The sequence below is a fragment of the Pteropus vampyrus genome, unplaced genomic scaffold, assembly GCF_000151845.1.
Source record: "Pteropus vampyrus isolate Shadow unplaced genomic scaffold, Pvam_2.0 Scaffold8, whole genome shotgun sequence".
Lineage (NCBI taxonomy): Eukaryota > Metazoa > Chordata > Mammalia > Chiroptera > Pteropodidae > Pteropus > Pteropus vampyrus.
Genome location: NW_011888789.1, coordinates 9,925,662 through 9,953,141, shown reverse-complemented (window position 1 = coordinate 9,953,141; position 27,480 = coordinate 9,925,662). Strand labels below are relative to the sequence as shown.

The 27,480-nt window shown below is 37.5% G+C and overlaps 1 protein-coding gene and 1 pseudogene across 4 annotated transcripts in view; both read right to left on the bottom strand.

Moving 5' to 3' along the window:
* The window catches only part of UNC5D (unc-5 netrin receptor D), a 507,025-nt gene that overhangs the window by 293,462 nt on the left and 186,083 nt on the right, over window positions 1–27,480 (bottom strand). The window lies entirely within an intron of this gene.
* On the bottom strand, window positions 8,269–8,387 carry LOC111729254 (annotated as a pseudogene).

Below are 27,480 nucleotides of genomic sequence, written 5' to 3'. Positions count from 1 at the left end.
GGGAGCACAGGATTTTGAAATAAGAATTTTAGCAAGGACAGATATTGAAAGCTAAGTTTACTTTTTTTTTTTTTTTAATCAGAATATTTAGTACAATGTTATAACTTTTTTATGACAACAGGTCACTTGTAGAAGTTGCTGAAGAAGGGGCTTTCATATATGTATTTCTAACCTATGGACTACTGATATCTGGTTAAAGGCTGTTTAGTCACCAACCTGAAAGAACAGAGTCACTACGTCAATATTTAAACTTTTTAAAATATTTAAATATTTTAAAAAATATTTAAAGGCCACTCTGTTGGCTCACACAGATTTTGTTATATTGTGAAATAAGCTAAATAAAAACTTTAACTTTTTGCAGTGGGAAACATTTGATTAGTTTAGATTATCTTCTTTTATAACGGAGATTCTGAATATTAGTCTAAGATGTGTCAATCAGTATCTAAGGGCTATGACAAGGAAGCGCACTGGTAAGTGCATGAATTATAAATTTGTGAACAACTCCATTCCTTCTTAAAATAAAATTCTGCTGATTAATACAAGGCCTTTTATTCATCTTCATTAGTAATGTCAGTTCTCTGGCACAGAATTTTAAATTTCTTATGAATATTTACTTTTATTTACCAATCATCATGCTCTAAGATTGTCTTCCTACTTAAACCACGAGTTTTCTTTTTTTTTCCGCCTCTTTAATTCCCCCTACCCCACTTCCACCCCTGACCTATGGATGTTGCCATTTCCCCTTAAGAACTGGGCCTCTGAAGGCAGGGCATCTCCTCTCACACGCTCGAGGCGTATACCCTGGGTCCTGGTGTACTTGGGAAGCGGGGGCTGGTGCACCCAGGGTATAGTTTGTGGCTCCACCTGGGGCGCGAACCCAGGACCTTCTGTGTATAAAGTAAATGTGCTAACCACTACACTATGAAGCCACTCCCTTAAACCACTAGTTTTGAGGAAAAAAATATAGAAACTCAAAAATGGTTACTTTGTTAATTACCAGCAAGCATTCAAGACACGATAGAATTATGTAATTTTTATAAGTTGTACTATGTATCCAGATATAACCACTGAATGATGATTACTGGGTATTTGGTAAAAAGTACAGAACAACACAATATTAAGTTTTTGGTTCATGAGAGACTGGATGTAACTAGTTTTTAGTATTTTTTTTTTCCTTCTGTATTGCTTAATAGCCAGACATGATTGTCTTTGAACGGATGTCGGAATAGCCTGTGCATAGCTCCATTCAAATTTTCTCCACACTCACAAATTCAAAAAATATTTCTGGCACAAAAAAAACAAAAAACAAAACAAAACAAAACAAAACACCATTAGTAGTGGCATCTTTAAACAGTGAACATTCTGAGAAGAGAAAAGCTGATTTTCAATGATTTGATATAGACTTTGAAATTATGCAGGTATATACTCAAATAATATATAATGGCTGAGAAAGAGAAAATTTAAAAAAGACCAAAGAGAAGATAAAATACCATGAGTCCAGGTTTATGGAAGCAACATGTGCACTAGGAATAATTAATACGGAAAAGGAAATTCTTAAACTAATCAGAGAGAAAGAAGGAAAAAGGTTAAATTCTAAGATTTGAACATATGAAAACTTTAAAATTAACTTCAGAATTAAGTAAAATGAATTGCCAAAACAGACAAATGTCTTTTAAAGTACAAAGAAATTTACGTGAGACGATTAGGATTGTCATTTTAAGTACAGCACATCAGATAAACCAGGACTCGCAAGGGGGCTGCTGCTTGGTAAACACAATGGATGTTGGTAAACACGACTGGTGTTAAACATTCATATGAATGCCCTGCTTTAATGATCACAGAAGGAATGAGAAACAGACACTGAAAAGAGGGACCTAATTCCAAGAGCGAAGGAGAAAAAAAATAAGAAGGGAACAGAATGGAAATCAATATTAATGCCAGAATAGGTGATCAAAGCATCACAGCTCAACGTCCAGACCCTGGGCTGTGAAGCTTGAAAAAAATGAAAAGATACATATGCATAACCCTTCATTTATTTTTCCAGCCTAAGCTTTGAGGAAAAAAATAAACAGAAAAGAACTGCTGTAGATGGAGGGTTGTCTTAATTTTCAGTCGCGGTCTGAATTTCACTTGAGGCTAATCTAGGACAAGTAGCCTTGTAGAAGGCAGGGCAGGAGATAACAGAAGAAAAATTTAGCCTGGAAATTAAGGGAAGTAGCTGGTCAGTGGTGATGTTGAGGACAGTTACTCCTCTGACCCCGTGTCGTGAGGTTCTCAGGTAAGGCCAGAGTGTATTCACATCCTATAGCGCAGAAGATATCCCTTTTTCCTTATTAATCTTCATACACAACACCCAAAATCATGTATGTGGGAAATGCATATATGAATGAAAGAAAATCAGAGATCCATTAAATTTTAGACTTGGAAGAAAACTCTGCAAGCATTTAGTAGCTAGATGGATCTAGCGAACACCCAGAGAGAGATGACATGTCTGGCTAATTTTATATCGGAGCCAAGACTGGACCTCAGGCATCCCTTCATGGAGGCTGGTATTTTGCTTTATAGCTAGATGGATAGACTAACACCCAGAGAGAGATGACATGTCTGGCTAATTTTATATCAGAGCCAAGACTGGACCTCAGGCATCCCTTCATGGAGGCTGGTATTTTGCATTCCATTATGCTTGCGGAGGTCCATGGCCCAACTCAGTGGTTCTTGAAACCTGTGTTTGTAGCAAAGTCATTAGAAGGCTTGTTAAAAGGTGATTCCGGCAACATCGATCCTCACCCAAGAGTAAGAGAAAGCAAGTAGGCCTGAGTGAGAAAGAATTACTCCAGCTCTCACACAGCACCACTATCTTGAAAATCCTACACAAGAGACATTAACTGAGGTCTCCCCATATGCAACATACTGCCTGAAATTGCAGAGTCAATGACGACAAAAACACTGCCCTCAAAGAACTTTTAGTCTGTTAACTGTACTACTTATTCCAGACCAAGCACCCAGTGGGTGCTCTGTAAACAGTAGCTGAAAGTGATGGTGCCAGAACCTGCCAGCTGGTGCTCAACAGATGTTCCATAGTAGAATGAGATGATACTTCTCCGAGTACAGTATGGATGGCAAACTCTCTACATATGCTCTGAATAGAAATGGAATGAGTCATGATGCTCATAAGTACCAATAACATGTACCTATGCCACAGTTTTTAAAACTTAAATAAGAACAAGAAATTAGGAACCAGACTAATTTGTCCCCACTTTCTCGTTGAAACAAAATGCAAAACAGTAGGAATGGTTGAGGGACAAAAACAATCTCAAAGAAGGTGTCGAATTTTCCTCTCTCGCCCCTCCTCCCCCCACAGAGGAGGCAGGCCTATGTTATGGTTGGGTCCCTTGGGAAACCACAAGGAAGGACTTGCTCAAAGCTGGAGCCTCAAGATAAGCCTGCAGCACTTTAGAAGGCTGAAGGTCCTACAGAAACACAGGTAAGTGCAAAGCTCAAGTCCTGGGACAGATCAGCACAGGGAAAGAGTTGCCAGGCTCTGGATGGCTAAGATAGCTGCCTTTGTCACCTTTTGGGCCTATATGTGACTGCTGTTTAGACGTGTTTAGCAAAAAAAGGCAGTGGTGGAGAAAAACAGATGTGCAGCAGTCCCAGACCCAGCTCTCCTTTGTCTTGCATTCTCATTGGAGTGCTCTCATTTCAATTGTCACTGATAGCACAAAGGCTGGATTCTGGAATTAAACTCCTTGTTTGCATTTCTGTTAATGTTTAGGAAAAATAAAAGTAAAGCAAAACCAAAACCAAACAAGCAAACACTCTTCCCCTTATTCCTGGATATTCTTACCTAATCCACCAAATGTGAAAAGTTCAGGTTAAGCCTCCCAGACCCAACTGGGAAGGACACTGAACTCAATCCCCATTTCTTCCTCACAGTTCAACCCCCCACGACTTAAGTGATTTACCTAATGAGTGACCTCACCTACTGAGGCTCAGATAATCAATTTCAACCACCTAAGGAGAGATTTATAATTCATTCCTCTGGGAGGTCTCCTCTCAACCGCTATAAAGTGGTTCAGTTCACTAAAGCCTTATATAAAACTTTATTAGTCAGGATAATTTATCTTAGCTACTGCAACAAGCAATGAATCTCAGTGGCCTAATACAATGAAGGCTTATTTCTTGCCTACATAAAATCCAAAGCAGGTCAATGGGAAACCTCCTTTCTCCAGGACTCAGGGACCCATCATCCTGCCATCTTTCGATGCCACTATCTCAACATGTGGCCTTCAAGGTTGCTGAGGCAGAGAAGGTGAGATGAGGCATCATGCTGGCTTATAACAACCTCTACCCAGAAGTAATGTATCATGCTTTTGTTCAATGACCAGAATTAGTCCTATGGCTCCACCCTAATTACAAAGGAGACCAGCAAAAATAAGGAAACCCATAGAATACTTAATGTGCACAAACCCTGTGATGATAGCAATAATTCTTACACATAATATTAGCATATATATTGTGTCTGGAAGGGTAATTTATATTCCCATAATCCACCTCTCAACAGTTGTTATCCCTGTTTGGGGAGCTAGGAAACATTTTCTTCAAGTTGTTTTAGTGAGGTAGCTGGGTAAAATGAAAAAAAAAAAATCAAACAAAACAAAATTGAGTGCCAACCCCCCCCGCCCCCCAAAAAAAGAGAGAAAGAAAATATATTTTGTTTTTGTACATACTAAGGATCAGAAAGTAGACCAGATAGGATGAACTGTGATACACAATCAAGAAAGGGGTGGGTAGAACATAAAAGGAAAAATCACAATTGATATTTCTGATGAACATATCACATGAGTCTGCATCTGGATGTAAAGATCCTATGGTACAAGTACACACACATACACACTCCAAAATAGCCAAAACTATTGTTATGTTGTCAGCTGTGTGCACAAATGGGAGGTTCTTACTTAATGCACCAAAGAAAATGGAATCTAATTATTATCCTGGTGTTTTCTACCTTCCACCATGCAATGTCCTTGATTGAGAATTAGAAAAAAATTAGATGTCCTTCATATCATTTGTGAGCTGTAGTGGGCTGTTGAGCACGTGAAGGGAATACCTTCAACTTTTAGGTGAATTCCCATTATTGTGCAAAGGTTGGGAAAAAGCATCAGGCATTCATTCATCATCTACCTATCTACTCATCAATCCATCCATCCATCTAAAAACTATTGAATGACTGCCATGTGCCAGGCACTACTCTGAAATTTGGCGATATAGCAGTGAATAACACTTACAAAAATCCCTGTCTTTGTGGAATTTACATTCCGGAGTAAATGTAGATTTCTCATTTGTAAGATATTTTTCTAGTTTGTTGTTTTTTTCAGTCTTCCTTTTCTTCCCCACTTCCCACAGATAAATTTGATGGGCCTGTTTCCAGATTCTGCATCCTCCCACATTGTCAACTAAGGTTGGCACTTTCCCTGTAATCGAGGTCATCAGCTCATCGTTTCTTAGAGGTTCTGTCACCTACTGTCAGGGCAATCGCATTTAAGGAGACACTACATTCTACAATTGACAACTTGAATATTATTTTCACATTTTGCTTTGCTTGGTTCACTGCTCGATCAGTCTGGTAGGGTGATGACTGTTTTACCTTGATGATTTGTTTTTGTTACTTTCACACCTGTGCCATTAACCCCCCATGGAAAAGTTGGCTTCCAACACTCTACCTTTATGCAATGCCTTCCATCCCAAGATCTTTTTCCATTTTTCATGTTTTCTCACTCTACTCACAATTCTTTGTCAGTATAAGTAACGTATGGAAAGGTCCAATGCAAGAGGAAATGTGGGTTTTATGCTCATCATTGTTAAATACTTCTGTGAATTTAAGCAAGTTACTTTACCTCTTCTGTGTTTCAAAAAGATTCTTGGTTCAGAGTTTCTGAGCAAAGAACATTTTCTCCATATTTTATTTACCAACGGGCTTTATGGTGATAGGGACTACATGCTCAATTTTATTTTCCCAGAATGGTCTCTATTTCACACATCCCTTCCCATAAGTATGCTATCATTCTTGTCAGACTGTCTTAATTTCCATTAAAAACACAAGGTTACAGTTCATATGGTTGCTTACCGGGGCATTCTGCATTCAGATCAAAAGCTCACACTTTTCTCAACGTTTTGCCAGATAGTCCTTTTTCTAGCTTCCTCCCACTCTACCATTTACCTCAGCTTAAGACCACTTATCAGCCTATTGTTCATCCTGCCAACCCACTCATGTCTCCAGGAATCACTCATCATTCTTTTATTTGTGCACTGCTCCCCTAGGCCGATGCTCTCCAAACTCTCCCCCCTTCTTTTCAATGTAGGTTCTAAACTGCTGCTGCACCCCCTGCACTGGCACCATTCTCCTGACTATGCCTCAAACCCCTACACATACTCTCCTTCATTATGAGGTTTTTTTTTCTGACTTATAGAAATAGTTAAGTGTTCTTTTGCGAGACTCTTTTTATCTAACTACATAAATCTCAAGACTCCTTTTGCTTTCTTATAATAGATTTCTACATAAAGATTTCCTAGATTTCCTGGAACACTAAATTTTCTACTTTCTGCATAAGTGGAAAACTTCATTTAAACACTGTGTACTTGAGGTCTGTCTTGAGGTCTTACAGTCTTTTCATTCTGTTCTTGTTGTCTTAACTCCTTAAAGACAGGGCATGAAAAAATTAAACCGCTTCACTTGTCCAGTACCAAATCATCAAGCAAACACTGAAGTGTTTATTTTGTTGTAATTTATACAGCCATTAAATAGTTGGCAGTAATCCACAATAAAGCATCAATATATCTCATTGTAATGGCAGTTTCTTCTTTTAATAACTTAGTGGATCTTTAAATACTCACCAAATGCCACATTCTACAATAGCCATCAGGCAAAAGATGCGTCCATCAGTATATATTTGTTTAATTCATTAAGTAAAACACATAAAAGTGGTTGTGGTCTACTGCAGATAGCATTGTTAGCTTCCAGAATACTAAGTCTAGCCAAGCTAGAGGAATGAACATGGATACACACTAACAAGAGAAAGATGTAATAAGAGGGAAAGTGCTAATGCAACAATTGGATGTTTTTACTGCCTTTTTTTTTTTTGGTATTAATTGCTTTAGGGTCCACTGGGGAACTTGCATTAATCTAGCAAAAAATTTAGTGTTCTTTCCAATATTTTCTATATTGGTTTGCAAGGTGTTGCAACTCATATTAATTATAAGAGCCCTCACTGAATGCTGTCTTAGCTAAAATATGATACGCTTTATGCAGTGCCTTCGAGTTGCAGGGATGCGGATGACAGGAAGTTGCTCCAGTTCCTCCATTTTCTATTCCTTGTGAAATCTTTTAATCAAACCTTCTAAAGCATACGACAAATCAACAAAGATTTATTTCCTTAAAGAATCCCTCGGAATGATCATTCCCTAGGTACTGGGTGTTTAAGGTGATGAGGTATTTGGTAGCTAAACATTATCTGCCACTTCTAGTTGTAGAGCAAAGTCACCAAATAGTCTTTCTCAAGCAACAGCTCAGAAAAAGAGGTGGGGTTTGGGCAGACAGCTGTCCACCAATATGTGATGCTAGAATCAAGAAGTCCAGGTTCAAGTGCTGGAACCCCTATTATCTCACTGTGCGAACTTAAGACTATTCTTTAAACCTTTCTAAGTCAGTTTTTGTAGTTGCAAAATGGGAACTCAATCTCACAGGGTTGTTGGAAACTGAATGTGAAATCATCTCTATGAAAGCATGTTTTAATGATCTACCAACTACAAATGCAAGACCTTGGTGGAGAGTATGGGGTGGTTCTCACCTAATGCTGCTAGGTTGTGCTTCTCCAGTTAATGCCATACAAACACTACGCTAATTCTTTTCAGTAAGTATTTATGTATGCTTTCATAATGTCCTTAATGCCAGAATCCTCAGTCAATATACCCACATGCCAACAAAACTGCCATAACTAGAAGAAGAGATGCTCAGTATATGTTATATTAGTGCATAATTTATACAAAATTCTATCATGTTATGTTTTGGTCACAAAAGCCTATTTAAAAGAGGAGAGTCTTTCCCTAAAATCCCCACACCATACTGTGGTGTTTACAAGTCATTTTACACAGACCTACATTAATATTTCTCAGTTAATCATAATTATTTGCTAGGCGAGGCAACCCTTGGTTGACCTCACAGGTTGCAAAGACCTTGTCAGCTTACAATCCCTTATTTTTTAGTTTTTACGCCTACAGCACCTGGTCTTCCTAGGTGGTCTCCCATCCAAGTACTAACCACGCCCAGCCCTGCTTAGCTTCTGAGATCAGACAGGATCGGGCTTGTTCAGGGTGGCATGGCCATAGACCTATATTTATTTTTTTTGATCCTTAGCTCCTAGCTAAATATGTGCTCATAATTTTACTTTCTATTTTACTGGAAAGTCATTCAAAAATAAAATCCAAAAGTATTTACTGAGACATTATTTGTCCAATACTATGTTTACAACATCCTTCATCAATAGTATCCAAAAGACAAAGGAGTGGCTTAGTCATGATGCAGCATCCATTACGCATTCAAGAAAGACAAGAAGTTACAGCATTCTTTCCTTTATTCTTATCCTCCAGAATGATGCCTTTGCCATGTACCTAAATATCTATTAGATTTTGAGATTTCTCCCTCTCGAGGTGTAAAAACTCTGATGTATGTCAGACACAAATGTAGCAATAGGGTCAGGAGATCTGATTTTGAGCTGAAAACCTTGTGTTGATCATTCAGGTCTTAAGAAAATGCACTATAGTTTCCTTCAAATGCCCTTTTTGGTTGAATGGAAATATTATGCGGATTCATAATATTTACCTTTCTGGCTTCTCTGTGAGATAAGAGAGAATTTAGTGCTATCAAACTCCTGGAATTGCAGGGGAATTAAGGCACAGAAGATGTATGAAGTATCCAGAAGCAAAGAGAGTTATTAAATCAAGGCTGCATAGTTCCTTTTCCCTCAGTATATGTATTCAGTGCAGGCTAGGCCAGTAAAAAAAAAAAAAAATGACTGTTTTTGGTAACTTAGAGGTTTCTTAGCTTGGGTCCTGAACATACTATTTAATTCTATTTTTTGAATACTACCTATGGATGGATACCAGCCTAAGTGCCTTCCCCGCATTATTTCATTTACTTTAACTTGCAAGGTAATGCAATTAAGGCAAGTATTATTCTCATTTTAAAGATGAAGAAAATGAGCCTCATGGAGCCTAAATAAATTGCCTATGTTGAAAGTGAATCTGATTGGCTCCAAATTTTAACCAAGTATATGTCTTGATAATTAGAAGCTTTTACCTATACTAGTCTGATAATGAATTATGCTCATGAAACTTGCTTTCTCTTTAATCAGAATAGGCTAATAGCTCCTATCACATCACTACAGCATTTTTAACTTGCTGAGAAAGGTGTAATAATAGATTATTTTATATCATCAGCTACCACCCTCTGTAACTCCCACCTTCCACACGGCATGAATATTTTCTTTATTTTCCCTCTGCAGAAGCCTCTCTGGACACTTTTCTCCCATTTCTAACTCCAATTACCAAGGGCTCCCCCATTTCTCAAGAACTCCTACACTCTCAATTTTCTTCTGACCACCTGTTAATGCAGCATGCTGAAGAGAAGAATCCTAATTAAAAAGTCATCAGCACTGTCCCATGGAAATCACACCTTCTTTGCCTGGAGGTGTTCAGTGACACCATATGTTGCTATTCAGGAATGAGAGCTAAATGTGACTCTAGTCATTTTGCTAGATTAAAAGTCCCAGAGCAATTTGCTGCCACTGGCTAGGTGATAAACTAGTTTGTGCTAGAAACTACGTATTCCAGATCGTGATAAAACTTGAAAGAATAAAGAATCTTGACCTCCATAAATATAATCCTTCTAGGAGACCAAGGCCACAGACCAACAGGAGAGCTAGGGACTGAATATTCAAGTTTGACAACTTGTTTCTCTTTCATAGAAAAAGAGCACTGAAATGTAACTTTTACCATAGTGAGTTATGCTACCCAACATGAAGGATGATTAAGGTTTCCCAAAGTGTGTAGGGAAAATAAGAAGTATGGACTGGGAAAAAAGATGGTGATCCTTGTTTTTATGATACTCAAATGCACTTTCCTATCTCCATTTACCCGAAGCTTCATTTTCACATGTTCTCACTGATTACTCATCACTCTAGCATTGGCAAACCCTGTACCACAATCATGCTTCCAGGTTAAGTTAGTTTCCTTGATTACTGAGTCGGGAGTACTATCTCGATGTATCTGACAAAAGTCAAGAGCAGGTAAAGTCTGCTCTAATAATTTATATTTGGGTTATTATATTTAAAGAATATGTTGGCACATTTCTGGATTTCTTTTAAAGAAACTTAGAAAATTCATAGAGACTGTGTGTGTGTGTGTGTGTGTTCGTGTTCTTTTGATAACATCACAGAATTTTAGGTTTGGTAGGGGTGGAAAAAAATCACAAAGGTCATCCAACACCATACTTCCCACACAACCTGTCTTAAAAAGTGATCATCCAGCCTTTTGGTTATCAAAAGTGCACTACATGATTGCACAGCTCTTGTTGCAAGATGATGCTTTGTGGTAGTGAATGAATTCTACCTCCCCCCAAATTTACCCACAGGTTCTAGTTTTTCCTTTAACGCCACACTGCATGAGATAATTTTCTTCCTTCTCTGAGGTTCTTTAAATATTTGGAGACAGTTATTGACAGGTTACTCAAACAAGCCTGAATTTTGCCTGTCATAGTGCTGTTATGGCTAGGATGCTTTCAGATATAATGGTCCTGGATCACTGTGAACATTAATGCTGCACACCTTAAAAACAATGAATCCAGAATCTCATGTATTTCTGATGAATTTAAATTATCTTCCACCCTGCCTTCATAGCTTAAATTGCACTTTCAAACTGTCAATTTACCCATTTTGAAACCAAGTAACTTGGTGTGTCCACACACCTCCCACACACAGATTCTCTCATCTCCTAGAACACAAATCCATGATAAATTTGGCATTGGAAAGAGAAGAACAGGTAGCTTTCAGGAAAGGACATTATTAGAAACTAATCATCCATTAATGTAAAGATAACTGGCACTTGAATTAGAGGCAATTTTTAAGGTAGACATCTTATAAAAGAACAATGAGGGCGTATAAATGAACCTACATATTCAAAACCGGCTTGTCAGAAGACATCAGAAGCGTCTTCACATTCTAAATTCATTACAGCCAAACATGTTTACACAACCTGGAATTTCACTCCTTAGAGTCTTTAGGAGAGAGCATCCTTGACTTTAATTGGTATTCTAATAGAACAGGTGAAATTAAATTGCAGCAAGTAGGAGAATTTCCCATTTTCTCCCAACCTCCTACTAAAGGCAACACAGAAAATATACTATGTAATGCAACTATGCTCAATGAAATGTCGTCCATCATTAGCCTGTACTGCCCATAAATATGCAGTTATGTTGTTTATGAAAGGCCCGGAAGGCAAATATATAGACATATATTTATTTTCTAATGTATGTGCATATTAACTTTTAAAATGGTCAAGGAAATTTTCATTATTTAAGATTTTTTAAATCCTAAAATTATTATTATAAATACAAGACTGTTGAAATTCCAACACTCCCATTTTCAACAAAAAAGAACTGAATTTCTGTTTTCAAAAGGGGTCAAAGAGAAATAACCTCATGGGATAAAGGAAATTTCTTTTAAGGAAATACCTCCATCTTGTGGGCATTCAGGACTCCATGTTTAGCATCATTTCCTCTGTTGCATTTTTACAATGTGCTTCAAAAAGCACTGTTTTGAATGCAAAGCTTTTGCGAAGGGATACAAAAATAAATATACGAATCCTATTTTCTGGGCACTCGTAACACAAGGTTGAGAGGCACACATATAGCGCATAAAAGAAGAGAAAGTGCTGATATAGGACATAAGGTTTTAGGTAAGTATGGTAGGATTAGAGAAATGAATTTTGACTGCAAGAATCTGGGAAAAATGGAGCAGGTGAGATTTATATTAGACCTTGAAGTCTATCAGAATTCAATAATTCAGTATAAAGAAGCAGCTTATTTTCAACATTATGATCAGCTTGAGTAACAGCATGAAGCTAGGTATATTAGTTTTCAATTGCTACTCTAACAAATTACGACAAGCTTGGTGGCTTAAAACACAAATTCATTATCTCACAGTTCTGTAGTTTAGAAGTCTGACATGGGTCTCACTGGACTAACTCAAAGTATCATCAGGGCTGTGTTTCTTCCCGGAGGCTCTAGGGGAGAATCTGTTTTTGCCATTTCCAGTGACTAAGCTACTCACATGCCTTGGCTCGTGGCTCCTTCCTCCACCGTCAAAGCCAGCGACAGCAGAGTGAGTTCATCTCACATCCCATCACACGCATCTTTTCCTGCAGCTACAGCTCTCATACTCTTCTACCTTCCTCTTGCATTTTTAAGGACGCTTGTGATTATACTGAGCCCACTTAAATAACCCAGGCTACTCACTGGATTTTAATATCAGCTGATTAGCATCTTCAGCTCCTCAATTCCATTTGCAACCTTAATTCCCCTTTTCTATGTATCCTAACCTAGTCACAGGTTCTGGGGATCAGAACCTCTTGTTGCGGTGAGGAGATGGCTGGGAGGCATTATCCTGCTTATCATGGTGGAGGAGGACCATAATAAGACACTGGTGAGCAGACTGGGTTTCACAATGAAACAAAGGCATGTGGGAAGGAAGGAAGGGACATAAAACTGGAAATGAGAGACCTGAGACTTCTCAGAGGCTTTCGAGTATGGAGAAATATAATTTGATCTTGTTATGAAGAATACAACCCTGACAGCAGTATGGAAAGTGGTCTGAAGGAGGCAACTACTAGAGGTGGGGACACCAACTAGATGATGATCAAAAAGCCCAGCTGGTTACTAATAAGGGTCTGAACTGATACAGTGATTGTGTAAAGGAAATATCAAATGGTGAAAAACACTGTACAGGGAGAACAGACAAGACCTGGACTATAATCAGGGTTCTGGAGAGGAGACTGGAGGATTCTAACAGCTCTCGAATTTCAAATGTGAGAAAAAATATTCTGTTATCAGAGTTTGGGAACACAGTAGATATCATACAAGTATGTTTGAGAGGAGGAGGTCTATGACTTAAGAGATGGTCAAGGATAGGAATAAAGGGAAGTTTACTTAAAGCCATAGGAGTCAGTAAGGTCGGCCAGGAAGATTAGCTGAAATATAAAAATAAACAGCCAAGAATTGACCTTCAAAGACTGCCTCCACTTAAAGGGTGCACAAAGAAAATAGAAAAAAGGCTAGACGATCGTCAAAGAAAACTAAGGACAAGATAACTTACAGAAGAAAAAAAAAAAAAACAGTGAAAAATGAAAGCTGCACATATGTTGAACAGGATAAGAAGACCTACAAACCCAAAAAGTTATAAATAACCTGGGCACTAAAGTGCTGGAGTTATTCAGCTTTACCAAAGTTTTTCTCTAGACGAAAGTTGTATCACACATCACAAATAAATACAGGTGTGAAGCAACCTGCATAGGAATTATTGGCCAACTATTTCCTAATAAATCAGTACAAGATTAGAAATTTGCAAGTGACTGTGGGCAAGTCGTCACCAAAGTATAATAATCACCAACTTTTATTGGACATTTTCTATATTCCAGGCACTGTTTTAAGCACTTCACATTTAGTTTTTTAAGTTTTTTGTTTGTTTGTTAGTTTTGCTGTTTGTTTGTTTTTAACATAGGTGATATCCAGGCATTACTCTAGGTGTTGAAGATATATCGATAACCAAACCGATAAAATTGTTGTCTTCGTGAAGCTTCTACTCTAGTGGATTTAATTCACCAACAGTTCTCTAAGGAAGATGTTGTTATTGTTTTCTAGATGTGTTAGGCAGATATTATTGACAAAAACATGAGAGAGTGGAAGGCAAAGTCAGGTAGTCTGGCTTCAGAGTAACCAGAAGAGGTACTGCCTCTCAGGATATAACCATTAGCACCCAGTGTGAAAAAGTGATTAATGGACTTTTAAAAATAGTTGTTATTTCCCTATTAGCTTTAGCGACTTTCCACATTTGCATAAATACACTTGCCTTCTCATTTCCTCTCTTGTAACTATTTTTGTTTTTGTTTTTGTTTTTGTGTTTAACTCTGATAGTTATATCAATAAAGGAAATACATCTTGAAACTGCAAGCAGCAGCATAGAGGAGGGTTTATGCCACATGGTAGAAATGAGACATCATTTCAGTTTGTGGAAACACATTAAATCAATGCCATGACAGGTGCAAATTCAACAGAAAATGCTTTGAACGTATAACCTATGTAAATTGTAGTTCTGCCAGGAAGGGAACATTTAAGAATACAGATCCAACATCTACCCAACCCAAAAAGGTATTGAAAGTATTACATAAGGATGTGATGTTCCAGAGAGGAAGACCTTTAATGTCTTAAGAAAGTAACAACAATATAAAATCCACCTGTGTTAGTTACATGCCTACAGACAGTTACAACTTCGGAAGAGAGACTAAGAAATTAAGTTCTAATATTACTTAAATTTGAGGTTGAGCTATGAATCAAATCCCTTTAAAGTTTTAGAATCTCTATCCTTTCCTATTTTTTAAAGTCCATAACTCTTCTATACTAGGACAGGGACCCCATTCCCTTGGTACATTTTCTTTCTCTTATTAGGTTGTCATTTAATCTTAGGGAAATTTAGAATAAAGTGCAAATATACTGAAGTAAATGAGTCCCGGCATGTTATTTTTTGTTAAATTTAAGAATATTCTGTATATAACAGGTTTTTAAAAATAAACCATTGGTATTGTTTAAGAGAATTCAACATAATAGAATATCAAGATCACATTTATGATTCAAATTTTAAATGTTACATAATTAAATAGCTTTTAAAACTGTAAATTTAAGTTGGTAGCTATAAAAAATTTCTAAAGTCATAAATAATATCATAACATGCAGGAGAACTGAGATCCACCATATTTATAACTTTAACTTACAAGTGTTATTTAAGCACATGGGAAGGTTTATTTGTCAGACAATTTAAGTACTTAAAAAGAAAATCGAATATATTAAATTTATAAGTGTAGTTTAAAATATTTAAGTGATTTAATTAACTAGGTTGTAAAAAACTCTTTAAAAATGATTGCTAAAGTTGCTAGATTTAGTAAAAGAATAATTAGATTTGTAAATTGAATTTAAAGGCTTGAGAACTCGGTTTTTGAGTTTGTACTTTTAATAAACCATTAATATTCAAAATTAAAGTAGCCCTTAAACTTTCTAAGCATTAAAGCCACATTTAAGTATACCAAAAAAGCTCACACATATATCATGCAACCACACATAACAGACATTTCCTCATATATTATGAAAGGCCTTGATTAAAGAACTTCTCAAAATCCCTTCCAGCTTCTTGTAAGCATGCAGGTCTGTGTCTGTCCTGCTGGGCAGTTTGTTGGTTTATATTCAGTTCTTATCACAGAACCATGGTTATGACCTTAAGCAAGTTGTTCCCCACAGTTATCTGCCGTCTCCTCAGAAGCAGACTAATGAAGCAGTGCTTCTTCATTCTTGTAGAGAATGCACCTCTACAAGATTTGCTTGTAACAACTTTCTGTTCTCTTATTTGCTCCTACAATGCTAAAAAGTATGTGTGAACAACGTTCAAAGGGTGGGATGAATACACTCCTTCTCCAGCTGAAATGGAATTGCTATTGTTATGTGCTACGATCCATTAATGGTCCTGTATATTGGATTTTTTCACCTCATCCAGATGATAGATGGGCTCTCCACTGCTGCACAGAGCTCCACTTTGCTTCTGCTCAGGGAACCTTTCCAGAAGCAACCCTGAGCATTCCTCTTTTCATCAGAGCATAGCACACAAGTAGGAGATTCAGAAGGTAAGCAGTACAGAAGCATGGGATAGAAACCCAGAGATAGGGAGCTCTGGAATTAAAAAGCCCCAGCTCATCTATGGAAACAATGGAATATGGCCTTTGTCAACAACTACTCTTCATTAAATGCCCATTCTCTACCCAGCTTGCCCATCACTACTCCTGTCAAAGAGTATAACACACTGTAACTTTCTGCTAACTACCCAACTACCTCATCATGTCAACAATACTGTAGCCTCCACTTAGGAGCATTTGTTCTCAAAACCACCACATCTCACACTCAAAACATAGTGTCACATCCAGCAATTTCAAGCAGAGGAATCAAATCTGCTTCATTTGCCTAAATGCAAAAGTGGAATAATAAAGTAAAGATCTGCTCATGTGCCAATAATGAAAATCACCTGACATTTCCTGTTTTGCTTTCTAAATAAATAGACCATTACATGGACAAAGTCTGAAAAATATTAATAGAATGAATCAATTGATGACAAGTGAGCCTTCTAAATGTGCTGAAGTAAAGGGCAGGGTGATCCAAATTAGCCTGAAGGGCATATACACAAAACACATCAAGAAAGAGAGAAAAACAGGCAGAAAGAGACAGATAAGGAAAATTGTCTCCAATGTGCCAGCAAAGGCTTTAAGCAGCTTGCAAACCTTTAAAGGCCTTTATCACACTCTAAACGAGGGAAAAGATGCAGGAATGATAAATAAAACATACCCTCAAAAATCAATGAATAAAAATTAATTGGCATTGTGGTTTAGCACTGTAGACACTGCCATTTCCTTGGTTTAAACCTTATCTACTCAGGGGATTTTGAGTAATCTGATGAAGCCATGTGTATTTCAGAGGTTTTGTGGTCCTGGTGTAATTTCAAGTTAACAAGTTCAGACTCTGTATTTCATGTTGCAGCATCTGGAATATTTCCTGATGTGGAGTTTGTTTTAACCTACATTTCCATGAGGAATCTTGAGTTGCTTCAATGCTGGTTTTTCTCAAGCTGTCAATCTCCCTGGGGAGATTATAACCTCTTCTAGGGAAAGCAAGCCTCAGGAATGTTTTGAAAAGAGGAATCTTTCCCTGCTCTGTTGCTTAGAAAGCAGCAGAGCTAGTATTTGCCATCTCACTGCCCAATTAAGAGTCTTTTAACTTTTGGGGGTAGTAAATAAAGACTTGACAATCCAAGTTTTATAAATTTGAGGATTGTATATGTAAACGTGAGCTTATTTTTCCTTTCACTTCATTCCAAACTTCCAAATCATTCAGGGACCAGCTCTCCTGCTCAGAGAAGCTGGCCGACACTAGTTGCACTCACTACTTCCAATATTTATGAAGCTGAATCCTACAGGATAGAACACCCTAGTTTAGTTACACTTGTCTAAAGGCCACGGGAGATCTAAAAATACCTAACGAGCCATGTTCATGCAAATGTTTGTCAGTTATAGAAGGACTTCCGATGGCATAAAATCAGGCTAAAAATATACGCAACAACATGTTAGAAATCAAAACAGAAGGCTCATTAGTACAACAAGAAGAGTCTAGACTTGAAATAAGATGCTTTCCTATTTGACAGTATGAGTGGACTTCACTCTCCCCCATAACTAAGCCCTGTTTTTTGTTTTTTTTTTAAAAAAGATAATGCTTCCTTCACCTAATCTGATAAATAATGCATTGGTAATAGCGACAGGTTTGTAAAAACTGCACTAGAAACTGTGGGGGTTATGCATCTTCTTAATTCTCCCCTGTCTGATACATGCCACGACCTTCAGCTTTGTGATTTGAACATTTGGCCTCAAATGTCAAAAGGCTTGTGCAGTGAGCCCGGCATATTCAGCTACGTGTGATTGCAGTCACTACAAATTCCAGAATTAATGTGTGTTCAACAAGCAGTTTTACTTCAATAACATTTCAGCATGAAAGAAAAATGGGGCCAAGAATTTAAAAATTGAAATGTTATTAGCCAGCCTCTCCTTGTTATTGGCAACACTATCATTTCTGGTTAGAGACTTAGCATTCTGCTTGAAATTCTCTAACCACACCTAACTAAGGATATGCCAAATGAATGAATGCAACAGTCTCTTGTCTGCATAAAGGACCAAAGGGTGTCATCCACAGGAAAACAGAACTACTGTGAAATCAGACGAATTAGCCCCTCCAATAATAACCACCTCACCAAACCACACCCTGCAAAACAGTTAGGAAAAATGAGTTGTTAATACATCAATCAATGACTTCAACTGAGATAATCTCATGGAGCTTCTGAAATGTTTTCTCCACACACGCATGGCAGTGGAGACCAAGAGAGAGAGAGGAAAAAAAAGAAGCACAGAAAACAGAGGGGAGAAAAGAGTTTTTATAGTTAGATAATGAAAACACCACTTATTTGTAACATAGTAAGAAATAACAGGACAACCCAATAAAATGTGAAGCCTGCATAAGGTACCTGGGCTTCAAAAAGGCCACTCATACTGTTTTATTTCACTTTCAGAGCATGTCTCTGACCCTGAATGTATACCAACCATGTCCAGCATCCCTGGGCTCTGCACCTGTGTACCTGTTTTCATCCATTTAAAAATGTCTTGTTATTTAAGATCAGTGTCTTGGTTTTCCATAATTGAGGGCTTTCTTTGCCAGCTTTGTTCTCTTATTTGTTTTCCTTCAGACGCTATTAATTAAAGATTTCGTGTTGGAGTGAAGAAAGACTGAATCCCATGGCCAACAGGTCAGTGCCGATGGCTTCAGTAAATGGTATCGCTATTCAATTACCAATCATGGTGAGTCCCCAAGAGCCAGCGACTGACATGGGGTCAATCATAATCATGAGCATGCTTCTCTACAGAACGTATCCTGCCCGTTTGTGCTAACTCACAGAACTCATTGCTGGGTCACTCAAGGTAGAAAAAGGTATTGGTAGGCACGTCTGTGCCAGAAAAAGTAGACTCCCCATGAGCGCCCTGAGTTTTCTCCTCTGTTCATCAAGGGGGTTGCCCTAGACAATCTCCAAGGCCCTGCTCCAACATTCTGTTCTGTACCTATGGGGACTCTACTGCAGCCACATAATTAAGGTGCAGAGCAGGCAGCAATGCTCTTCAGGCATCACTGAAAGGCCCAACACTCATTCCACCATAGAGCTCATCAACTAGTAAAGCTTCACAGGTCTTTATGAGATACTTCAGGCTTTACTTCCAATTTGAATAGGTCTAAGAAGAATTTGTTTGCCAACTTTTCGTGAGATTCTTGGATCGCCTGAGACTGTATAGAAATCCCAAGGACACTGTGCTATTTTAATTAGCTCTTTCATTCAAAAATAACGATTGAGCCTGTATGTACTATGCAGACACTGGGCTAAAGCACTGGGAATAAGAGAGTAAATAAGACCCAGTCAGTGTCCTCAAGCAGATTCTCCCCATCCAGGTTCCTAAGAGACCCAGGATGATAAACGCCCTAGAAACTTGTTAAAGCAGAAGAGAACTGCCTCAGACATGTCCTTTCCCATAGATTTGGGGCATGAGACACCGTTCCAACCCTTCTCCAGTTCACCCCCTTAGACACAGGCCCCATATCCCTACCAGCAGGTAGCACCCAAACCAAAAGGGTGAACGCATTTTGCGCAGCTTGAAACTCATGTAAAAAGAGATACTTGGTTCTATAACAATAGAATTGGATAAGTTATCTGGACCAATCAGAACTGGAAAGGCATATTCAAACCTGTTAACTTGGAGGTGACAAATGGCACGATAAGAATCCACAGTAGTTGTAGACAGTTAAACCGTGGCCATTGTCATCTGTTGAGACAGAGAAGGAAAGATAATAAAGGGAATAAATAAGTGGTCAGAATTTAAAGTTTGCCAATGTTTAAACTGGGAGGGCCTCCAGTCTGAGGCTTGAAGAAAACTGAAACGTTATGAGACCAAAGAATCTTTCCAATTATGTCTAGAATGAGGAAATGTCAATTATTTTTAAAAAATTTAATATTAAACAAGTGACATAAAAAGAGAAAGGGGAAGAATTAAGTATGTATTACATGCCAATCATTTTACAGGCCATATGATTTAATCTGCAGAGAAACCAGAATTACAGGTAGGTATTATTATCCCCTTAATAGAGAAGAAAAATGAGGCCCAGTCGGAGACAATAAGAAAATTTGCTCAAGGACATACATTAATAAACTTCTGAGCTAAAATCCAAAACCTTGTTTAAATGCACTGCAAGTAAAATAAGTAGAGGCATCTCATGCATTAATAGATGATACCTGCTAAGAAAATTAAAAGTGAGATACATGTTTACTGGGAGTGACTTGCACCACCCAGAGAGTGGGCCAGTGTCCACCCCATAAATCATGTTTCTCAATGTTCTCTTCTAACACGCCAGAGAACATTACTAAAAAGTGCTGTATTAAGGCCTAGATTTTTAAGTAATGAAGTCAGGCACTACTGATTTAACAACTCTTGACTTTTAACAAATATTCTGACAGATAAGGTCAATTACATCAAAAACTCTCCTTAGCCCACTGTGGTCAAGCAGATCCTGCTTCACTTAACACGTTTTTACTTTTCTAAGCAAAGTGACACTGTGACAAGCCACACTAAAATTAAAGCTTTCTGGGAGAGCCCTATCCCACATTTTTACCAAGCTTTAAGGACACAATGTAAAATGTTAGGTAGAAGCGAAGATCTGTAACTGACAGCGACATTGCTTAGGCATCCACAAAAAGAAGTTAATTTTGACCAAACTTTTGACTTCTTGTGTCCTTGAGTAGTGGATCTCAAAAGTGTGCTCCCTTAACCTGTAGCATCAGCAGCACCCAGAAATGCAAATTTTTGGCTCCATTCCAGACCTACCGAATCAGAAACTCTGCGGGGTGGGACCCAGCAATCTGGTTTAACAAGCCCTCCAGGTGACTTTGATACACATTTAAATGTGAGAACCACTGGCCTAAAGAGAACAATAGTCTAGTAACTCAAGTTCTACATAAACAGGAAAGACTCAGAAGCTCCGTGAATTATGCCAGGTAATATTTTAATGAAATTCCTTCCAGAACATGGGATCAGAAATATGTTTGCCTCTTTCGATAAATGTTTTCTCTTTCTTAAAATAAAAACTATCTGAATTACGCAGGCCATTGGTAGTTTCCCTTAACTGCTAGAAAGTAGCATCTAAATGTATGGCTGTTTTGTATATTTGGTTCACAACTGCCATCTGGACTTCTTAAAAATTTATTTTAACTAAAAAAAAAAAAGTTCACCCATTTTGCTCATTCCCCACCCCTTACCTCTGGCAACCACCAATCTGTTGTTAATATCTATTCTATCATCTACCTATTTATCTATATTAGTTTGAACATATAAGAGAGATCATATGATATTTGTTTTTCTCTGACTTATTTCACGTAGCATAATGCCTTCTAGATCTATTTATGTTGTCACAAATCACAAGAATTAATTTTTTTTGTGGCTGAATAATATTCCATACCTTAGCTATTGTAAATAGTGTTGCAATGAATCTTCTTGAGTTAGTGCTCCTGTTTTCTTATAATAAGTACCCAGAAGAGGAATTGCTGAGTCATAAGGTAGTTCTATTTTTAATTTTTCGAGGCACCTCCATACCATTTTCCACAGTGGCTACACCAATATATATTCCCACCAACAGTGCACAAGGATTCCCTTTTCTACGGATCCTCACCACTGCTTGTTATTTCTAGTCTTCTTTATAATAGCCATTCTAACGGATGTGAGGTGGTATCTCTTCATAGTTTTGGTTTGCATTTCCCTTGTGATTAATGACGTAGAGCATCTTTTCATGTACCTGTTGGCCATCTGTATGTCTTCCTTGGAAAAATGTCTAGTCAGATATTTTACCGTTTCACAATTACTGTTCTTGTGTTCAACCTCTTTTAAGATCCAGAAGCCGACCTGTCCAGACTGGGGAGGTCCAAGAACCACTTTGGTAACAGCCATGGCCACACCTTTCCACTCCTATTCTACACAACATGAAGAAATTGAAGTAAAAGAGGGAAATTTGGCAGGTTGGTAGCTCACACAGTAGTTCATAAACCCAGGACTCTAAAACCCAAGTATATTGTATAATTAAATGTGCTATGCAATTCAAAGGAAACAGACTCAGTATTAACATTTTTCTTTTATGCTTTCATCTATTTCTCCGATTCTGTATTTTTCTGCTATTAGGAGAAATGCAGAGATGGGGAGAGGGGGAGGAAAGAAAAAGATGGCTTGCAGAAAACAAAGCGAGCCCTTTCTACCGTGTGTGGGCAGGAGGTTAATTTTATACTCCCGCTAAAGGAAGATGAGGAATGTCCTGGTAGGCAAGAGAGTGGGTGGGTGGCAGATGTCTCACTCTGCCTTTTAGAAACACATGTTTGAAAGTGGAGTCCTGAATATGCTACCCCGCCTCCCCCCGAGATGCAAAGCCGCAAAGAGGCCTGCAAGGAGGAAACACAGACCCAAAAAAAAGAAAAAAAAAAAAAAAAAGAATTAGGCCAAACAGCAATTAGGAGAAGAAATTAACTGAGAAAATGCCAAAGGACTTTATGTTTTCTTTTCTCCATTCCCCCAATACAAACATAAAACTAAATGCTAAAGAAACAGAATTATTCTCTTATTCAATTTACTCTTTACTGTTTTTAGGACTCTGTAGTCAAGGTGGCCCCTGGGTGTCCTTCAAATTATAATCAGTTAGATTGGTGTAACGAAGGGTTGCCAGAAATTTGAACATTCACAGGCAATGCCACACACTCCCAAGTTAACTTTGCCTTCGATTTTCTTTTTAGTGCATCCATTTTTCAAGGTCCTCAAAATACAATATGTTGGCTTTATAAATCTTCAATCTCCATTTTGATGAAGATAGTACATAGAATGGGTACGAAAAAAAGATCTCCAGAATTCTGAGATGGTAATTCACTGTTCGCAGTGCTAGTAAATGCTATTAGAGACAGGAACGGAAATTCAAATATAAAAATGCAACTACATCCCCATTTGAGGTCAGTAATTAAATAGACTCCCTCACATTCCAATGAAGACATCCAGCATTCATAAAAGAGGCTGTGAGTGTTCCACTGATTTTGCCTAAGTGTGAGAGCCAGAAGCCTGCAGGACAAATGCATTATTTAATTTTCTACTATCACACACTAAACAGCTTTTTTGGACTCTAGACATCAATTTGTTCCGATTCTAAAGGCCCCAGTAGTAAAAAGATATGAAAATATTCAAAGTAACCGAATGCCTCTGAAACTCTAGCATCAGAATACGAATGCCTCTATTTGAAGAGGCCATAAGTCTGTTATCTTTCCATTAGAAACCTTTCACATAAGTCCATTTGGACAATAAATACCCGCAGCCCATGGAACGATAGTAATATCCACTTAGTTTTTTTTATGTAATACCTTTCTTTGTCTGCAGATCTTGTGCAAATTCATCAGCAACACTGTTTTTGTGCTTTAAATCCTAAAGAATTCAAAGAAAGCTACTACTATGTCTCCTTTTAGCTAACTTTGGGTGCTAGCTAGGATAGCATCATGTGGATTAAATGCTTGATAATGTTCGTTAATGAAGGAAATTAGAATTTTCTTTTCTATACACACACAAAGAAACTAAGCAATTAAGTTAACAAATTGGTATTGTGCACTTGTGACTCACAACATCGATTCACACACTAATTCATTAAATATTTATTAGGTGGTTGTTATATGCCAGGCACTGAGCACTGCACTTTGAATTGGATAAGTACTGCCTTGTCCATAAACAGGTTACCACATAAGCAGAAGTAATTTATATAACTCTTTAATTAAACAAATGTATTAAACTACTGCTCATTGCCTGGTAAAGGAGAATAAGGGAAGAAGGATCCACAGGAAATATTAGAGGCTTCGCAAAAGAACACTCTACTTTAAGTTTGCTTCCAAGGAAGCAGCTTTCTCTTAGGAATTTCAAAGGAATTTCACATTTCTTCTCTCAATATCATAGTGTGCAGAACAATATGAATTTGAAGAAAGAACTGAACTATCAGAAAGGCCAAAGGCACAGAACCCCGAGTGACAGACAGACCTAGAAACTTTCAGCAACAAGTACAGACTAAAAATGACCTACATTCAGTGATAAGAGGAAAGATGAATCACAGATGGGCCCAGCCCTTTGGAACGCCTGATTAGAGTAACAGAAGAATCAAAGTTTAAGAATGTAAAGAAATTAAAATACCAGAACATTTCTTTTGGAGTTGGAATCTTAGCTCAACCACCTATGTGACCTTGGGCACATCATCTCATCTTCTCTCTTTGTACCTTTGTTTATTCTCATTTATAAAATTGAGATAATAGACCATGGTAAGGACAAAATGTCTTAATATACAGAGAGAACTTAACACCATGCCTTGCACCTAGTGTTTTGTAAGAATTTGCTAATGAATAAACTATTCACTTAGGTACCTAGGTTATAAAGATTATTACTAGTTTGTTTTCAGAAACTGTTATAGTTAATCATTTGTTCATAAGCATATTTATAAACAGTATATAGCTCTCCCCAGAGAATGTGAATATAATACCCATGTTACAAGAATTATTATTTTATCATTACAAATTCAAAAGCAATTTTGCATTCCTAAATTCTAGGCTAAAGAACCAATCTAAATATTATTATAGATATTGACATTACATAGATAAAAGTAGGCCCAGAATAGGAAAACACAGGTATGGTTGGCTACCTACTAAGGATTATTTTCTTTATTTGTAGAGGACAGTACTAACCTTTTTTGGGCATGGCATAGGACATATAAACTAATGGTCACCAGAAGTAACAGGATGGAATTTTATTGAGCCATTCGGGTATGCATTTCATCAGCACAGATTTATTCAGCACTTATGGACAAGACATCTTACTAAGTGCTAAACAGGTTACATTTGCAAATTCTGCCCTCAAGAAGCTTAAAATTTAGCTGAGGTATCATGTCTAGTATAACATAAACAACAAAAATATGTCACTAAACAGTTTCAGAAAAATACAGAGTAATAGCTAGTATACTATTTAATAAGATATTAGCATAGGTCAAAACAGTCAAAAAGGCTTTGTGGAGAAAGAAGATAAACAGGAAGATTTTGGGTTTTTGCACACACCACCAAGCGATTCTCCACACCAGCTAGATATCCGACAAATTAAGTCAATTCTGACACTATCCACCCAGAGATGGCATCAGTTTCCACAGGTTAAGGGCTCAGTCTCACAAGACTGCCTTCCACTACAGATGTCAATCCCAAATCCAGGTTACCTGTGCTTCTGACCAACTGGCTATAAATCAGAGGTTCCCAGGACACCCTCCTTGTAGTCAATTAATTTGCTAGAGTGGCTCACAGAACTCAGGAAACTACTCACTAGATTACCAATTTATTACAAAAGATATTAAAGAATATGAATCAACAGCGAGATGAAGAGATACATAGGGCAAGGCACTGAACAAAAAGAGTTTCTGTCCTCACAGAGTTTAGAGCCCAGCATGGCAGCACATGGCAGCTCCCTGAACCCTGCCCTTTTGGGTTTTTATGCCGGCTTCATTATATAACTATGATTGATTAACACATGGCCAGTGGCGATTTAACTCAGTCACCAGCCCCTCTCCCCTGGAGGTGGTTGGTGGGGGTGGGCCTGAGACTGAAAGTTCCAATCCTCCAATCACATGGTTGGCTATTCTGGCAACCAGCCCTCAACCCTAGCTGCTTTCCAAAAGTCACCTCACTAACATAATGAAAGACACCTCAATTTCCCTGATCACTTAGGAAATCCTAAGGGTTTTAGGAGCTCTGTGCCAGAAAGAGGTCAAAGACTAAATATGAATTACTTATTATAAATCACATTATCACAAATGAGAATTGATTTTTGAAAGACAGGGATGCACAGAATAGTTGCAAAGGAGGAGATTATCATGCTGAATAGATAAATATGATAGGCAAAAGGCCAAAGACTGAGGAGTGTAACATGTAGTAAATGTTAGAGTAAATTTAGTTGTAATGCAGAGAGGCCCTCGATGGGATTAGAATATACTAAACAATTACTATGTACAAAAGGCAGATGGGTGCAGGGATGGCAGGCTGGAAGAAGGAGGAGGATAATCTCCTGACGTTTTCAATTCAGTTAGATACATAAAATAAGGAAAATACTGACAGTATGACGGTGTGAAATGAGTTAAATCACATAAGAAAAATTCTAGTTTCCAAGTACATAAAATGAAAGTTTCATAATGGAATGAACCAAATCTGTTTTCTTATTATTTTGGCAAAATGAACATCAAAGATGTATGAAATATTTTAGATGGCAGTGGGAGGACAGGCCAATTGTGGGGGTGAAGTTTGAGAGTCAGGAAATGCATTATGAGCTGCCATCTGGATTGAGTCATAGACAATAGGCAAGATTTCAATAACAGAACACAGTGGAAACTTAAAGCATCTGGGAGAAAGTCTTACATTTAAGTCTTTAATCAATTTTCAGTTAATTTTTGTGAGTGGTGTAAGACAGTGGTCTAATTTTATTTATTTATTTTTGCATGTGAATATCCAGTTTTCTCAGCACCATTTGTTGAAATGACTACTCTACCTTTTCCCTATTGAGTATTCTTGGCCCTCTTGCCAAATATTAGTTGACTGCACATGTGTGCATTTATTTTGGGGCTCTAAGTTCTACTCCACTGGTTGATGTGTCTATTTTTATGGCAGTACTTTACTGTTTTGATTACTAAAGCTTTGTAGTATGTATGGTTGGGAATCAGGAAGTGCGATACTTCCAGCTTTGTTTTCCTTTCTCAAGATTGCTCCAGCTATTAGTGATCTTTTGTGGTTCCATTTGAATTTTAGGATTATTTATTGTATTTCTTTGAAAAATGCCATTGAAATTTTGATAAGAGTTGCACTGAATCTATACATGGCTTTGGAAAGTATGGACATTTTATCGATATTAATTCTTCTGATCCATAAACACAAAATATCTTTCTATTTGTCTTTGTCTTCTTCAATTACTTTCATCAAAGTCTTATAGTTTTCAGTGTACAGACCTTTCACCTCCTTGGTTAAATTTTTTTCTAAGTACTTTATTGTTTTTGATGCTGTTATAAATAGAATTTTTTTTCTTAATTTCTTTTTCAGATAATTCATTCTTAGTGTATAGAAATGCAACTTATTTTTGTATATTGGTTTTTTATCCTGCAATTTACTGAATTTGTATATTAGTTCTGAGAATTTGAATTTTTAATAGCTTCCAGGTGCTGCTCATGCTGCCAGGCCTTCCTCCACCTTGTTAAGTAACACTGACCTAAAGAGCATGAACTTAAAGAGCAAGGAATTTGAGTTAACTGAAATTACTTCCCTAGGAAAGTAATTAGGGCTGGGGAAAAACATTTATTAAGAAACAATAAGGCATTATTTTTCAGCCTTCCAATTATCATCATCATCATCATCATCAATCATCATCATATTTAAAGCAAATGAATTAATCCTTCAT